At 37.0% G+C, this 19,225-nt stretch overlaps 1 pseudogene; it reads left to right on the top strand.

Moving 5' to 3' along the window:
* Positions 1-10,538: 10,538 nt before the first annotated feature.
* On the top strand, positions 10,539-10,965 carry LOC132351753 (prothymosin alpha-like; annotated as a pseudogene).
* The last annotated feature ends 8,260 nt before the right edge of the window (positions 10,966-19,225 follow it).

Genomic DNA, 19,225 nt, shown 5'->3' with positions numbered 1-19,225 from the left:
TAAAATTTTGGCTGCTAGGGCCTCATCAAAATGCAATGTCTGTTTCTTAATTCAGCAAAATCTCCATGGTCTGCTCTTATAAGCTGATTTTGAAGGTGCCTCCATGAAGAACCTTGGGGCAACACATAAGCTTCTTTGTTAATTTTAATTTTCCAGGATCACAGCCCTGCACTACCTATTGTCCAATGTGTACAGTCAACTGTTTCATATATTGTGTCGAATTGTTTTCCTGGTTGTTTATGCCAGGAGGCAAATTTTGATACTGGTTACTCCAACATGGCTTACTGTGATTTTATAGCTTCTCTGGCTTATTATTACACTCAGAACTTGTGAGTGTTTTTTGCCTTCTAGCTAGATGTAGAAATCAGGACTACAATATTTGTTAAACTTGCAAATATAAAAGGTTCTATGGAATTGTAAATTAAGTATTATTCCACTTGGGGTTGTACCACTCTGCTGTAACAGTGGTAAGTGGTCTCTTGCATGTCTCTGAGTGAGAGGGATTTAATTCCCCAGTTCAACATGGACCAAGTCATCAAATGAGACTTAAGGAATAGAGTAGTGGTAAGTACTGAGCCCTGATGAAGTATGAAAGCATGGTGGGCATATGAGTGCTGAGGAAGTCTAAAATGCAATGTAGTCTTCTAGATAGCAACATCAAGGGACATAATACACTATTTCTTAGATTCATTGCTACATGCTGATGTTGAGATGTAATCTAATATTTGATGATGATATAAACTCCATATTCAAATCACATGGTCTAGGAAAAGCAGGTAATTTTTAAAATGCAATACACTTCAGTTAGGCTATTCCCCATGAAAAGATGAGAGACAACAGGACAAAATATACTGGAATAAGGCATAAAATGTGTGTTAATGTATGGTGTCTTTTCCAGGTTACTTTGAAGTATAGGCCCTTCCTTAATTCACATCAGTGTCATGGAGAGTATTTTGGGTGACAACCCTTTCATCTTACATAGTAGTTCACTAAAATAATTCTATAGTAATGGGTAATTTCTAAAAATACTCCCGAATTTCTTGTTTAAGGACCTCAAAATGATTGAAGAGGACCTTGGCTGAGTTCTTCTTCTACCCAGAAGGTAAGACTGAGTTGGGAAATTAAATAAAATGTCTAGAGGGATACATATCCAGCAGTTTATGAAGATTTCAGACTTGCAAATAACTTTCATAATGATTCTGTTTTCCCTGAACATCTTTGCAAGGGCAGAGACCATCTCTGTGCATTCCTGTGGATTATTTTGGGTCCTTTGGCCATCTTCTAAGGAGGAATAATTTAAGGGGAAAATTGAGAGAAATTATCAAACTAGAAGACATACCTTTTAAGGGAACCAGGTTCAGTAAGGTAACTGGTTCTAAAATGTTTTTTATTGCTTATTCTTATTCTTGCATAAATTACCTATCATAAACAACCTATGGTAAGTTAACAATATTTTATTTATACTTTAATTGGATGTGTATAGTCCTTAGGACAAGTTAATTAACTTTTGTTTTTATATGCCTCTCTTTCATTTGTTCTCAGAGGATCTCAGAAAGATAATTAAGCATTCTCTAAGGCACTTTCACAGTCCTTACTACCACTGATTGCTAATAAGACAGCAGAAAGTAATTTAATCTTTTCAGGTTAATAGACTATTTTTGAAAATCTGTTATTTTTGAGTATGATAAAATCAATTACTATAGCAATAATGGTTTCAGACAAAAGCTGGAATTAGAGCAAACACAAAGATGCCATTTGTTTTAATTTGTTCTGTTTAAGTCTGTCAATCAGCTTACATACATGAAATTAAGAGTGTTTCACTTACAAGTTTAAACAAAATATTGATTACTGTAAATTTTATGTCTCAATAAATACAGCACAAATTAGTTTGGCCCGAATTCCAGACATAGAAAAGAATATGGTTGCCACAGAAAAAAGTGTTTATTAATATTTTTATTTTGAATTATGTACAAGCTGCATTTAACTACAGGAGTGGACTATTTGATGCATTTATATTAATTCATGATCTTATTTCTAGTGAGCATTCTAGCTGATTGAATAAAAATGTCAGCATATTTAGAAGAAATTTTTATAATCGGGAATACGAAAACATTTAAAGAAAGTAGAAATGTCCTTTTAGCTGTCTCCAAACCAGATCAAGAACAGACTTTTTAATTCCCCATTTTTCTTCTTTCTTATTTAACCTGGCAATCCCTACACTTGAATGCAACCATTTATTCATTCAACAGACACTTGTCTAGAGTAATCTGTCCCTCCCTGGGAAATTTTGATTAAAAAACGTGCCACATGGTGGATGGTACCTCTGCCCCAGCCTTTGAAATCGAGGCACGGGAAGCAGAAGGTGTGCCTGGAGAAGAGAGGTGAAGCCGACAGCTAGAGAGCTACTTCCCGCAGTCAGCGCCCTGGCACCTGCTGTTCGCTGGGAACACGTGCCGCTTCACACCTTCGTGCCTGTGCCCAGCTGTTCCTCCACTTGGCGGGGCTTCGTCAGTCCCTCTGCACCGCATCACCTCTGCCTCGTAAGCACGTTCACTGTTCAAGCTCACCTCGTTCATTAAGTCCTCCCTGAGCATCCCTCATCTCAGGCCATTCTGTTGTTGTTGTTGTTTGATCTGCAACAACACAGCGTGAGAGAGCATGGCATATGTCTTTGACTAGTCAAATAAATTCATATATTTTCTATTTATATAAATATACACATCAGAGAGAAAGGTAAATTCCCACTCATCACCACTCTTTTCTCCAGCCGTGTTACATACCAGTGAAGAGTGGACGTTCTGGGTTGGACCAGCTTCATTTAAATCTCAGTTTCATCAGTTACTAGTTGCAGAACATATGAGTTATAATTTATTTAACTTTGCTGTGCCTCAGTTTTCTCATTTAGAAATTGGGGATAATAGCTATTTTGGAAATTGGGGATGTAGTAGTTACGTTATAAGGTAACTGTAAACATTAATTTTTATATAAGTATAAAGCACAGTGTACGCATTCAATACACATTAGCTATTAAGTAGAGAAATTCTGCATATCCATATCCACAGGCAAATTTAGAGAGAGGAAAAGGCACCCGTGGAGAGAAAATCTTTTGGGAGCTCGTTTATTTGCTTCAGAAAATTAACTCTGCCTCAGAGTATATGGGGCAATGTTACCCAAATGCCTTTACTTTTCCAAAGAACAAAGTCATGGGCTATCAGTTTCTTTCATGGCACCTTTGTATGAGTCCTTTGGAGTAGGAGTCAAGGATTCTAAGGGAGTTATTTCTACAAGAATTACCTCATCTTTTGCAAATACTGATCTGGCCGGGTAGATACCAGGTGAGTTTCTATAGGCACAAACAAATTGACAATGGCCTGCCTGGGATCAGGGAGCTGGTAGGAAAGTTCCTATTTAGAGGAAAGATGATTCTTGGCTACCTGGGTGCTTTGGGTTATGACCTAACTCTCTGTGGTAAGTTTGCTAGCCATATAGACAGCGAGTATGCCTGAACATGCTAAGTGGATCATTCACCATGTTTTAATGCTTTGGCCTACAGTCAAAAGTGAATTGTTTAAAAAAATATTTAACTCTGAGTATAAACTAAAGAGAATATCAGCATTTTTTTTCTAGCATCAGAACAAAGGGAAAACTTCCTATTCTGAAAAGCTTCACATCTATAAAATTCTGCAGGTAAATAAGGCCCAACGTATTCATCTGCTGAAGTGATAAAATTTGCCCTTTGATTTTTATGCTATAGGCTCTAATCTCTGTAGGACAAAAAAAAAGGTCACTGCACAAAATAACACCATGGCAGATTTTTATTAAAGACTTTACCGTAAATTAGAAAAATTATAATATAAAAATACAAATGATGAATATAGCACTGACTATCATTTATTGCCTATCTACTTGTGTCAGGTGCTTTATATGATACACATTCATCCATTCTACAGGTGTATATTGAGCATCTTCTGAGGGGATGCCATTAACAGTACAGAAATGACCACTGCTCTCATAACCAGACTAAAAAGAGGACAGACATTAAGCACTCATCACCATTAATCAATTTCCATTGTGGTTGAAACTATAAAGGATAAATTCACGTGACATGGGAGGACTTTGCTGAAGGAGTGATATTAAAACTGAGAATGACAGGATGCTAGATGAAGTAGTGATGAGGGACAGAGACACCTTCCAAGTAAAGAATACGACATATGATAATTGAAAGTCGGGTGTTATACCCATTTTACAGGGAAAAACAGAGCAATGTTAGAAAATACTCATTTTGACAAAAATAAAGTTCTGGAACTTGGCTATTAAAATTACACTTTTATAGAAAAATACTCATTTAGGAAATAGAAGTCCTAGCTTTGGACCCAGTTATAAATTGATATCCACACTGGGAGTTGATGACACTTTTATAATTATTCACTGTGTAAGAATTGAATCTGCAAATACTAAAGATTCAGTTCTACTCATATGCAAAGCCTGTTCTTTGATTACGGTGTTCAGTTTTTCCAACATTTGGAGAAACAGGTTTATTGTTTCTAATATTCCTATTGCCTAAACCTTTGCTTTTCTTTCTCTCTATTATGCTAGGAAAGTTTTGAATCTCAACATCTTTAGAGGTAGACCATGCTTGAGTCCAAGTTTTAGTCATATAATCACCTAAGCTTTCAAATTCACTCATTAACACAGTAAATCCAAAAGTTCTAGTAAGTGCACCCACATCAATCATTTTGCTCTGACCCCATGTTATATTGTATTCTCCTTTGTCTAGTACCCTGGAATCAATTCCCAGGCATAGTTATCTATGTGTTTGCAATGCCATTGTTGTATTACCTATTTTCCTGTTCTCCTGAGACATCCTGACATGGACACCAGCATCAGCCCACATGATCCTCTCCTCGGTCATTAGGGTCCCAGAACACAGGTTCCCTCCTCCAAGCTCAAAAACACCAGAACTAGCCAAATAGAATCAAATCCCTTCTCTGAGGTCTGCGTTTCAGCTTGATGGAGCTCATTTTCCAAGCTTCTAAATGTTAATAATCTCAACTTCTCCCCCAGCTTACCTTTCCCCATGATAATGTTGTAGATATTTCCTCTATATATAGGTTTAGGTATACAATATACCTAATATAAAATATATTGCCATGATACCTTAATGTGGATTTTTTTTTTGCATTGATACCTAGTTTACAATTCTGTACACGTTAACAATTCTTCATATTAAATTCTCTGTTAAAATAACTACCACAATTTGTTTCCTGAGTAGACAATAGACTGATATAGAAGTTTTTATCAGGAGTCGTCCCAGGAAATAGTCCCTCAAAGTCGGGATTTGGGAGTTGGCTGTCTCATGTCTCAGAGCTTGAACACAATCCCAGGCTCCTTGCCAATGGGAAATGAGATGCTGATTAGTCCTAGGATACTGCAGAATTATGAGTAATCACCTTCGATTGATTTTGATGAAGTGCCTTCTCAAGAAATTGTCTTGGGGACCATGAGGTTTCTGCACTGAATTTTACAGTAATGTTGACTACAGAAACAGTGACATGGAATTAGTACTGGGCTGGTAAATGTTTAACAACTGATTCTCAAAGAAAATTATCTGTAGTCCTGGTCAGTTTCCTAGGTGTAAATATTCCCACCATGACCAATATGGATCCTCAAATGTGGTGCCACTGAACACAGAGTTGGGAAGAGATGCACACATCATGCTAGCTGGTATGAGCCGACTCCAGCATGTGGTGGCATGGGATTAATTTTTCTGACTGTACTGGGGTTCTTACAGAAACACTTAAAAACTCAATTCTGTAAACTCTCAGGTCAAGTCATGATCAGAGAACAAAGAGCTTCTATGCCCTAGAAGAACCTCTTATTTACGAAGCCATCAGAAAAAATTTTCTGAAAAACTAACAGGCTTTAGTTGTGAAGTTTGCAGAACTACAACATAGAATGGATTCACAGTCTCGTCAAGTTTTTCATGTGAAATTGAGGATTGTCATTGGGAAAGTGTGGGACCCTGAGGCTTGGATCAGGGGCATCTGGGTGGACAAATTGAAGCTGAAGCATCCGGGTCATGCTAATACTCCTTTGCATTGCGAACAACCTGCCTCCCAGTTTCTGAGAAACTTAGACTTACCTTGTTTGAATACCTTGTCTTGAATAAAATAATCATGAATAGTTATTTCCTTGGGCTTTTTCACCTTCCTCCATCATGCTTCTCGGAACATGGTGAAGGTATGACTAAAGCAGCTGATTTTTCTTCTTATAAAAAAGAATACTTTACACACTGGTTCTCCAAGTATGTTCCCAGGAACAGCAGCTCTGCATCACCAGAAAACTTGTTAGAAATGCAATTATTAGGTCCAACCCTGGGCCTATTGAATGAGAGACTCTGGGGTTCAACTCAGCAGCTTGTTTCATGTTTAACATCCTCTCCAGGAGATGCTGATTCTGCTAAAGTTTGAGAATCACTGCTTAAATTCGGCCTTGAGCAACTTATATTTTTATTTCCTAGATTGAGGGAAAAATATTTAGCATCAATTCAATGTTATGTTTTTTTAAAAAGTTATACAGAGCTCTTCTTCCTAAGAACTCATATAACATACACATTTCATATATTACAGGCAAATGCAATCTTTAGTGAAGGGTATCATTCTCTCTTTTATGTTATAAAAATATAAGTAATGAAGTTATTTACATATTTGCCATATCAAATCAACAAGTATTTATTGGATACCTTGTATGTACCCATTCAAGTCTTAGGCACTAAGGGACAGAGTAAGGATAACTATATCTTTCCTAAAAAAGACATCAAAAAGACATTTTCTTTATCATTTGTGATAATTAAGATAAACTTTCTTTAGTTATACTCTAGCAAGCTCCATTGATTGAAGATCTCACAATCTTATTGAGGAAATGAGGCTAATAAAGTAAAAACAATTAGTAATTAGTACAAAATAATTTCCAGTCAAGTGACATCTTGTATAGTACTATAAATTATTAATGCTTCATTTGTTAGACTAGAGGAATTATTGTGAATTTTAAAAATAGGAAGTCTTCAGTGGAAACACTTGAAATGAGCCTTCAACATGAGCAAAACTGTGTTTGCTACAAAGGAGAGGGTGAAGGGTTCTGCTAAGGAAGAGCATGTAAGAACAGTGGTTTGAAGGTGGAGATTACCATATACGCAAGGCAACAAGATGGATAGTTAGAGTAGTTGAGGAAATAGTTTAAGTAAATCAGAGTTTAATCATATTAAATATGAATATAAGTGCACTTATATTTGCACTTTAACCTGTATTAACACTGGGTAGCTCATAAATCACGGAGGACTTGAAAATGTGGCTTGAAATGAATGGACATATCCTAATTTACCTGGCTGATGGAGGGCAGTGGAATCTGGCAAGGAAAATGGAACAAGACAAGATAAAGTATTGGGATCATAGTGGACGAATGTACTGTTTGATCCTTGATTTGACCAGCAAGAGGTAAACCTAAAACATGAGAAAGCTTTAGGAAAGAAGAGAACAGTGTGGCAAAATTATGTACTGCTGGGATCAGACAAAATATATCAAAGGATTATCATCGCATGTATTTTTGCCATTTGTCCATCAACAAGTAGGCTAACCTTCCCTGCCCAGCTTTTCTCCCCTTCTCTACCATATTTAACCTTTTGAATTTCATATTGCAGATTGAAAATGAGAAGGGGGGCAGTAGAAAAAGAGAGACGGATAAGATCGGACTAGGGAAGAAATTTAGGGAATGGTAGATATAAGCCATGAGGCTTAAGGGATTTATGTGAAAAAAAATAAGGAAGAAAGCTAAGTATTGCCATGGACTGTGTACGCTATTCACTATACGTGAAAAATACAAAGAATACTTGAGTTACTTTGTAGTTGCTTATAGTTATTGGTCTGTGTTCTTTGCTCTGTGACTGGACCACATGACTTATGATGTCAGTTTAGTTATAGCGAGCATCAGGTTTATACTGTGATATTTACTATGAGAAAACAAATTGCATCTCTTAAGTGCATCGTGAGTTAAAAGGCTAATCAATGTCACTCGTCAGCTTGTTCATACCTCTAATCTCTGAAGAGAATCCACATTCTCCATAACTTCCAAAGAGGTACCCACTGCTTTCCCAATCACTCTACCCTGGAAATGTCTCTAGATTGAGAAGGGGGAGGGTAGGAGGATAGGCAGAAATGTTCCTGAACCAGTTGAGACAAGTCTAGAACAGCCTCTAGATAAAGCCCCATACTGTGACTCATCCCCATACTGTGACAGGGACTCAAATAAATCACAGTAACTTCAATCACCTCTTATATTACTATTATTTTGTAGGAAGTCCAGATAAGGTTCTTTGAGAGAAGAAAAATATTTTTCTTTATGGAATCCCCCGCAAGTCACCAGTAGTTTTCTCTGAGTTGATAATTACAAAAACAACAACAAACTAGTGTTTATTGAGTGCTTACTATGTGCCAGGACTGTTCTAGGTGCTCTGCAGATTTTACATGTAAAACAATCCCCACGAGAAAGGTTCTGCTGTTATCATCACTGACCCTAGCTAGTGAATGGCATAGGCGGGTTTATCATCAGGCCATGTCCTGCAGGCCATGTATTACTGAATGATACATCTGAAAATATTCTCACAAAAACAGCTACAAACAAGTCATCCAGAAAAGATGGTTATAATATTTTACTTGCAAGTTTTAAGAAAAGAAAATATTATTACTTCCCATGATAAGTATAGCCTAATATTTGTAATATTATTTCAAATGAAGCATCATTTTTTATATCTAATCCAGTGATTTTCAGCCAGGTTAGATTTCATCCTCTGAGGACATCTGGCAATGCCTGGAGACTTTGTTGGTTATCAAAATCAAGGCTTGCTACTGTCTTCTGGGATGCTGCTAAACATCCTACAAAGTGCTAGAAAGTTCCCCACAGCCAAGAATTATCCAGATCAAAATATCAATAGTGCTGAGGCTGAAAAAACATGATGTGCTCTAAAACTCTTCTTTTTGCATTATTCTTAAAATGAAAGAAGAGGATTAATTTCAATAAGTATTTACTGATTTCTCTCTTCTACCTTTGGCATTTAAATTATCAGATGCTTCAAAACTCTATTTCCCAAATTAGATCCTGAATCTTGCCAATTATTCCTCTAAACCTTAGTTCAAGCCATCATCACTTTTGCTTCCATTCTTGTTCCTCCTACATTTCATTAGTAGCAGTGTAATTTTTCTAAAGCCTGTAAGAACATGGCCCTCCTCTGCTCCGTAGCCTCCAGTGGCTTCCTTTTTGATTTAAAATCAAGTCCAATCTGCACACTAGGACCTGCGGTGTGCCACAGGACTTGGAGGCTGTCTAAGCTAGGTGCTTGTTACCCGTGATGCTTCATTTTCCACTCTTTTCCAGGCACTGCTCTTTCCATTCCCCACAAATATGCCAAGCTCATCCCCTCTCAGGGCTCTGCACTTACATTTCCTCTGACTAGAGTGTTCTTTTTCCTGAGTTTGATGTGGCTTTTCTTTTTTAAAATTTAAGACCCCGCTCAAATGAAACTTTCTCCAAGAGACCCTATCCCTGACCCATGATTGATTTTCCTCATAGTATTTATGACTTTCTGAAATGTTCTTCTGTTTTCATGTCTCAGTTGTCTATATTAATGACAAGAACCTGAGCCTCAGGAGGAAGGGACTTGGTCCTACATTGCTCTTGCATCCCTCATGTCTAGAACAGTGCCTGCCATGTATCAGATGATCAGTAAATATTTATCGAATAATGAGGGAATGATTGAAAGGATGAATAAAATCTAAAGGCTAGGAATTTGCTTAATGCTGTGGATTCACCAAGGTAGACACAGTACGTATTCTCTAATCTTAGGATAAGGTCATTTTCTCCTCAGGGAAGTAAAGTGTAAAATGACACTCCAAGAGCAGGAATGGACTGGCTACTCGGAAAAGCCATCTTTGCATCGGTCCCGTGTCTGGCTCCGTGCCAGCCGCAGTCACCTCCGCCGGACTCCGGCAGCTTTGTCGCCAGGGCCGTCGAACTCCTGCATTCTTCTTTTTTAAAACATCTTTATTGGAGTATAATTGCTTTTCAATGGTGTGTTAGTTTCTGCTGTGTAACAAAGTGAATCAGTTATACGTATACATACGTCCCCCTATCTCTTCCTTCTTGCGTCTCCCTCCCACCCTCCCTATCCCACCCCTCTAGGTGGTCACAAAGCACCAAGCTGATCTCCCTGTGCTATGCGGCTGCTTCCCACTAGCTATCTATTTTACATTTGGTAGTGTATATATGTCCATGCCACTCTCTCACTTCGTCCCAGCTTACCCTTCCCACTCCCCGTGTCCTCAAGTCCATTCTGTAGTAGGTCTGTGTCTTTATTCCCATCTTGCCCCTAGGTTCTTCATGACCTTTTTTTTTTTTTTTTAGATTCCACATATATGTGTTAGCATACGGTATTTGTTTTTCTCTTTCTGACTTACTTCACTCCCGCTTTCTTCTTAACCCACTGCATCGGATCACCGGTGTGCCCCATCATGTCAGATGCGGCCGCGGACACCAGCTCCGAAATCACCACCAAGGACTTAAGAAAAGAAGGAAGTTGTGGAGGAGGCGGAGAATCGGGGAGAGGCACCTGCTCATGGAAATGCTAACGAGGAACATGGGGAGTGGGAGGCAGACAGTGAGGTAGATGAACAAGAGGAGGAAGGAGGAGGAGGAGGAAGGTGACTGTGAGGAGGAGGATGGAGATGAAGATGAGGCCGAGGCAGCTACATGCAGACGGGCAGCTGAAGATGAATAGGACGATGATGTTGATGGAAGCGGAAGACCAAGGAGGAGGACTGGACAGCAAAAAAGGAGAAGTTAAACTTAAAGGGCCACCGTGACCTAGTCACCCTCCACTTCCCGTCTCAGGATCTAAACGTGGTCCCCTTCGAGTAGAGCCCCGCCTGCCTGCCCGCCCATGCGGCAGCGCCACCCGCAGATGACACGCGCTCCCCGCCACCCAGCCAGAACCACAACGCGAACTTGCAACGGGAGGAAAAAAGAACCACAACTTCCAAGGCCCCGCTTTTTTTCATAAAGTACTTTAAAAAGGAAAATTTTTTTGTATTGTTTATTTGCATTTTATATTTTTGTACATATTGTTAGGGGGTCAGCCATTTCTAATGATCTCGGATGACCAAACCAGCCTTCGGAGCGTTCTCAGTCCTACATCTGACTTTACTTGTGGTGTGACCGTGTTCATTATAATCTCAAAGGAGAAAAAAAAACTTTGTAAAGAAAGCAAAAACAACAACCAAAAACCAATTTTCTTCCGACCATTCCAGTAACTTTTTTTGTGTACGTACTTAGCTGTACTGTAAGTAGTCGGTTTGTATGAGATGGTTAAAAAGGCCAAAGATAGAACGTTTCTTTTTTTTCCTTTTTTTGTCTATGAAGTTGCTGTTTATTTATTTATTTATTTTGTCCTGTTTGATGTATGTGTGAAACAATGTTGCCCAACAATAAACCGGAATTTTATTTTGCTGAGTTGTTCTAACAACAACAAGAAAAGAGCAGGAATGTGTTACCTGGGTGGAGAATGAGAAGAGCTTTCCTTGTAAATGGACTATGAAACACTGAGGCTCAGAGCTAAGAGGGGGCCGAGCCTGTGAAGGAGCTGGAAGAGCAGCGGGATGGCTGCTCTGGAGACAGGCACGGAGGAAGCAGAGTTGAGGCTGGAGGATCGGAAGGCAGGTCACAAGGGCCATATAGATACTGTGAGTGTGGGCTTTATCATGCGGGGCTGGAGGGCTCGAGAAGGGTTTTTAAATCAGTAGAAAATAGTATCATATTACGCAGTAATCAGAGCACAGGACCTGAGTTTATCAAGGCTTCAACTAAACCGCATCTGCATAAACACCAAGGTCAGAATTTGGGTACATAGGAGAGTTGGTGGTGAATGTTCCTGAGAATGTTTATAATCCAACACTCAGGACTCACCCCGGGTGAATGACAAAGTGGCTCAGTGCCAGTCAAATCCTGGTTCAAGTGACACCCTCTCCTGCAATATATTAAATATTTCACAAATTGCAGAAGACATGTGTTTTGACTAGTGAGATTATTTCAGTTGTGAACTCTTCCAGAATTTTCCATTTTAAATAAATTGATTTAATTTCCCTCTTCTATTCATAGGCATATCTGCTAAATTATGTTTCACAGAAAGTAAAGTGGTCAGATTTAATCAGACCATTCATTCATACCAGCCAGGGCTCTCAGTAATTACTTTTTATATGAGATAATTTTAATTTGCCTTACATTTACATAATGAAATTATTTTGTATCACTTCCCAAGGTCTCAGGAGGAATATGTTAAAATATCAACATTCGGTAGTCATTAAGTATTTCGTTTGTTTAACAATATTGATACACGTCCTAAGGTGCTGTTGCTCTAGGCACATGAAGCAGAAGGGTCATTGTGATTGTTTAGAAAACACAAAGCTAAACAGTAATTTGGATGTCTATGAAAAATAATTCAGATATTTCAGGGCCCAATGTGAATTTTGGGGGGAATGTGTAGTCAGGGATGACCACCTTCACAAAAATATTAACACATAATTTTATTCTTATTTTTAATTTGTGGACCAAAATTTAAGAAAAATTATTTGTGCGTGTTTTAGAAAGTGGTTTAAACTTGGTCCATGAGTTCCTGTAACTGTAATTTCTTTGTAATCAGAAACTGAATCTTACTTACCTTTGTAATCTCTGTATCTAGCACAGAGCTGGACACAGAGTAGATGCAAAATATTTTTTGTTGCATAAAAAATAGCGTGGGAAAAATTGTCTTTTTTTGTTTTCCCTGCAAATCATTTGGCTGTTAAATCTGACTACTGGGCAATTTTTCAAATTGTCTGTGAAATCTCGTATTGAAAATTATGTCATCACTTCAGTTGGCAACATTTGGTACTTACAAAATCAAGCTTACTGTCATTTTTCCCCTTGCATATGTATCCTTTTCAGTCATTTTTATCATACGGATACCTGTGGTTCCCCAAAGATTAGCTTCTGTAAAAACATGAATGATTTGTTTTTACATGAATAATATATATTCACATCTTCTTCCACCTATCAATTTTACTAAAATTTACTGAAATATGGACACTTTAAGGCATATCATTATTAATATTAAAATAATATTATGAAACTAAAAAGTTTGTTTTGCATTAATGAAGCTCTTATGCAAACTATTCTTCCATTGCCAAATGAATGCGGAAATACAAATATCATTCTCCAAGGATTCATGAACTTGAACATATGATAACGTCAGGATTTTAATAGCTTATAAAAAAACTTTTGCTGAGACTATATACTTGACAAATTTTAAACATTGAAATAAGATTTAGATTTTAGATTAAGCAGATGTGAAAAATAAATCAGTCATATTGAAAGAGAAGAAAATAAAGCGAAACTTTCCAAAATTCCAAACCCAACAAAATGCTTATGTATTTTCTTCATTTATTTCTCCAAATAACTGAATGAGAAATAACTTATTTGAAGCTGTATTTAAAGAGTTATATCATCGGGATATTAACAAGACAACAGCTATGATACCTATTTAAGATTTATTAGATTTATTATGCTATAATATATATGATAGTATATAATATAGTATATTATGTATTGTTCAGGATTGATGTTGAGTTTCATAAAGAGATTTACAAAAATAATGAATTGTGAAGTCTGATTTGTCTCAGCATGCAAAGTACATGCAAAAAGTAATATAAAAATGCACATAGGTAGTGACATCTCAAAATTTTAGATGCTCTTTCTAATTTGGTAGCAAAAAGTTAGATCCTTAAGAATATTCCTGTTGTATTTTTTTTAATTTCATTTATAAAGGGAAGAGGGGAACTAAAGTGGGGAACTATACCTCAAAGTTAGTAGTTTCTTTTTATAAATTATTTTTCCATGTCTATTTAGAAATCCTACTTTCACATGTATTTTTCTTTCTTATCCAAAGGATTTCATAACTTTTGCTTTTACTCCATGGTCAATGTTTCCTCTTCCTCCTTCATTATGTTCAAATAAATTTTCTTCACATTGAAATTCCTTCTTCTTATGCTTATTTCTTTGTTCTCATTTTCACCTATTCTCCAATTCCAGGCATCATCTTAATTTTACCTTCTCTCTGTGATTCTTATTTCACAGCCTGGATTATATCCCTATTTCTATCACCAAGTTAGTGATTTCATTTAACTCCTTTCATAAGAACTATGTAAATGAACGATCCCTTTGTCCACTAATATCTTCAGCTAATATACCTTAAATAGTCCGAGTGTAAAGAACATGCAAATGGCCTCCCCATAACTTTCCAGGAAAGTATCATGATGCCAGGGCTCTCAGTGCCTTTCCTAGAGGTGGCAGCAATGATTCTCCTTGTCTGTTCCTAAAAGCAAAAGGTATATGGAACTGGGCAGATAACTATTGCTCCTAGATGTTTATCCCTACAGGGGTTATAAAGGCAGTTGCTCTTCTTAGATGGAACTGAATATCCATTTTATTCATAGAAAAAGCATTTGAAAAATAACATTAATTCTCTAAGATAATGCACTTCTATGTTGCTTTAAGTGATCCCCAACGGACCTGAAAACTTAATTGGATTCCATGCAATTATGAAATTGTATCAGGAAACAACTTCATAAACAAGGTATTTTGCTCTTTGGAAGAGCAAAGACATTGAATAATTTTCTTCTGTTATGCATCCCTATGTCCATTCAAGGAATGCAAATATAGAAAGGCATTTCTAATTTACCTCTTAATAAAAATGTTTATTCATGAAATATTAAGTCAAGGGATGGGTTACTTTTTCACCAACATTGAGCCCTTCCTGTATCCTAAAGTGAATAATGTGTGATTTGTCACGCGTATGGCAGAGGTTATCCAAATTAAGATGCTGTTTGAGAGTAAACTTGGAAAGGGTAGGGAAACCATTGCCTTGCTTTTCTCATTTTCTACCCCAACTGACAAAAGTTAGTTTCAGATAGAGGAAACTTCCATCTTTATCTTCTATTCTTCTGCCTTCTCACAGGACAGTTCAGTCTTACACTTACCATTAAGAGTTGTGAGCGTCAAGCCTTCTCTGGGCCATGTTTCTCTGATGAGTGGGGTTAAGGCATGAAGGCAGTCATGTCATGGCATGTCATGACAGTGTGGTTTTGTTTCCCTGTGGCCCCAACTGGCTTCAGGTTCCGTGACTTTGTGTTTGCACTCTCCAGGGAGAAAGCCCTCTTCCCCCCGCTGGGACCCTCTCAGAGGGCAGGCCAGCCATGCCACAGCTTTTCCACCAGCATCCAAGTGGGTCAGTTCATTTCAGGCTTGTCTTAGAAGGTCAACGGGAGCCTTTTTCCTGGCTTTGTCAAAGAGCCATATACTTTGCGGGTTTAGGGAATTTCTGTGGCCCGTTAGTAAAACTGAGAAGCTGGCTTTTCACTTGGCCACAGAGTTCTTTGCTAGTAAGTGACTGGACCATGTTAAGTCCAATATAGTCATATGGCAGATAAAGCTTATGTACTTCAGGTACAGACAGAGCTGGGTTGAATCCCAATTCAGAGACCACATAACTGAGAAACTGAGAAATTTATTTAAGTTCACTGAGTTCTGGGTTCTTAATTTTAAGTTAGGGTAACTTAACTGTAGCAGTTGTTTGAAAGTTATATGTAATAAAGTGTAAAGTGCTTTAGAATAACACTTTATGAGCAATATATAGATTGAAGGTTTCATAAGAGCAGCTGATTAGGTGTGAATAAAAATTAGTCTTCCTCAGTGGTCCACATCGAAAAATCTTTAAAGAGAACTCCAACCCCAAGATGTTGGGACTGAATAAAATAATAATATGTTAAATATGGGGAAAAAAAATTAGTCTTCTAGTTTGGCTTGTTTGTGTTCATTTACCATATTCATTAGGACTTGAATAGCCAGGGAAGAAGTCTTAAGAACAAAAATTTACTTGGAAAAAGAAAATAAAATTTCCAAATCATGAAATAAATCCTGGTTCCAAAGGAAATCTCCAACTATTAAAGATGGAGATAGTATAAAGGTTTAAAAATTACAGCTTTTATATATCAAAGATAAAAGATAAAAATTATTTTTCTGAAAAGTCACTTTCAATGTTCCAAAGTAACTCATAGGAAGAAATTTTAACATTCCATTTGGAAAAATTGTTGTAGCCAATAGACATCACATTTTTTCCCTAGAACTAAGCCAGTACAAAAACTACATAGTTCTTGGAAAATACGTAGGGAAAACTAATTAACATTTCAGAATTCTGTGCTAACAGGTTGTAATTTTCTCTGTTAAATAATAGGGTGCATGAGTTAAATATACCAATGATGAACAGTGTAGCCTTTGGGAATATTTTTGAAAAGTGATTTTCATTTTTATAAAAAAGAGAAATTTTTTCCACTATCTACTTACCTAGGCAACAGAAACCTTAAGTAGAGCAATTTACTTTTTCTTCACAGAAAACGTTTTCAGTTGAGTTCAGAAAGCAGCCCTCACTGGCTCAGGCTCACCTGGAATTCCAGGCATCCTCAGTGTCCCAGCAGATACAGCCTTGAGATAGCAATGTTTTGTGAGACCATGTGGACAGTGTATGTGACTGACCCATTAAGGCCTCTCTATAAACTCAAGATTCTGTGGGGTAAGGATGGAGATTACTAACCTTGTGGCCACCTGTCCTAGACAAGCCTCTTATGTAAGTTCCCTCACTTATTATAACTGCCTCCTACAAATCTGGAGTTCTCTGTCTCTTTCTTCTGTTTCTCCTTGCCCTCCGTATACAGTGGCCAGTTTTGAATTTCACCTGGGGAAGCTCCCAAGATTGCAAATCAACACATATTTTATTGTATTTAATCCTTACATACACATTAGGATTTTGGTTATATTGCTGCCCCATTGCGTAGACAAGAGACTTGGAGCTTAGAGAGGTGAGCTCATGTGCCCAGGGTGACAGGGCTGATGCAGCAGAGCCAGCATGCAGACCCAGGTCAGTCTGCCTCTGGAGCCCCCATTCTTGGCCACGTGGGCAGGTGCCGTCTCCCTCACTGAGGACCTTGGGTCACTGGGCCACTGCCTTCCACGCCAACTGAATGACTGGTCTCAACTTCTTGACCAAAAGATTGCACAGTTGGTTTTCATGAGGATATTTGAAATGAAAGTTTAGATCATTGATTTAATGTTTTAGTTTTTTCTAATATAAACTTTACTGTGATATTTCCCTCTATAAGTGCTTATTTAGTTGCATCTCATAAATTTTGAAGTGTTGTGTTTCCATTTTCAATAAAAAATATTTTGTAATTTGCTTTTCTGAATGTACATCCAATTGTTCAAAGAGCCTGTTTTGAAAATTCTTTGCTTTCTTCATGAGATTGTTTTGGTGTCATAGAAAATTGGCAAGCTGTATAGGTGTGGGTGTATTTCTGAGAACTCTATTATGTTTCATTGATCTATTCTTTATCTTTATTCTGGTACCACACTTTATTTTATATTTATAGTCGGCTTGAAATCTGAGAGTGTAGGTCCTCCACCATTTTTGTTTCTAAAGAAAAATTTATTTAGAATATTCTAGGTTATTTGCATTTCTTTATAAATTTTAAACACAGTTTGGGTTATTTCTTTCTTAAATATTTGATAGAATTCACTGACAAAAATATCTGAGCCTGGGGTTATCATTGTGAGTATGGTTTGATCATGATTTCAATTTATCATCTGTGTAAATATATTCATATTATTATTTTTATTTCATTTTGTCATTTGAAAATGACACCATTTTATGACTCCAGCATTACCCTGATACCAAAGCCAGATAAGGACACTGCAAGAAATCTACAAGCCAGCATCCCTGATGAATAGAAAGGAAAAATTTCTCAACAAGATATTAACAAATAAAATTCAAAGCCCTTTGAAAGGATCATACACCACAGTCAAGTGGGATTTATCCATGGGATGCAAGGATGGTCCAACATACACAAATCAATCAATGTGATACACCACAGTAATAGGATGAAAGATAAAAATCATAATTATCTCAATAGATGCAAAAAAGCGTTTGACAAAATTAAACATACTTTCATGATAAAAACTCTCAACAAATGCTGTATAAAAGGAATGTAACTCAATATAATAAAGGCCAATTATGACAAGCCCACAGCTAACATCATACTAAACAGTGAAAGGTTGAAAGTTTTTCCCCTAAGATCGGGAGTGAGACAAGGGTACCCACTCTCACCTCTCCTATACAATATATTATTGAAAGCAATACTAGATACTGAACACAATTACTGGAGCAGTTAGGCAAAAAAAAGCCAATAAAATGCATCCAGATTGGAAAGATAGAAGTAAAATTGTCTTTTTGCATATGATATGATTTTATATATAGGGAAAATTCCAAAAACTCCACAAAATAAACTGTTAGAACTAGTAAACAAATTCAGTAAAGTTGCAGGATATAATAATACCTGCATACAGAAATCAATGTGTTTCTATACGCTAACAACAAAAGATCTGAAAAAGAAATTAAAAAATCCCATTTACAATAGCATCATAAACAATAAAATACTATTATGTCAATTATATCTCAATAAAATTGGGAGAAAAAGCAATAAAATACTTAGGAATAAATTTAACCAAGGAGGTGAAAGATCTCTACATTAAAACTATAAGACTTTGATGAAAGAAACTGAAGAAGACACAAATATATGAAACGATCGTGTGCAAAGATTGGAAGAATTTAAATTGTGAAAATGTCCATACTGCACAAAGCTATCTATAGACCCAATGCAACCCCTATCAGAATTATAACAGCATTTTTCACAGAAATAGAAAAGCTACCTTAAAATTTGTATGGAACCACAGATGACTCCAAATAGCCAAAGCAATTCTGAGAAAGAAGAACAAAGCTGGAGATACCACACCTCTTTATACCAAGTTATATTACAAAGCTATAGTAATCACAACAGTATGTTAGTGGCATGAAAACAGACATATAGTCCAATGGAACAGAACTGAAAGTCTAAAAATAAACCTTCACATATACCATGAATTAATACATGACAAGGGAGCCAAGAATACTCAGTGGGGAAAGGCAAGTCTCTTCAATAAATGGTGTTGGGAAAACTAGATAATCATATGTAAAAGAATGAAATTCAATCCCTATCTTAGA

Source organism: Balaenoptera ricei, chromosome 17, assembly GCF_028023285.1.
Source record: "Balaenoptera ricei isolate mBalRic1 chromosome 17, mBalRic1.hap2, whole genome shotgun sequence".
Taxonomy (NCBI): domain Eukaryota; kingdom Metazoa; phylum Chordata; class Mammalia; order Artiodactyla; family Balaenopteridae; genus Balaenoptera; species Balaenoptera ricei.
The sequence above is the reverse complement of the archived record's forward strand: the minus strand, read 5'-3'. Positions and strand labels throughout refer to the sequence as shown.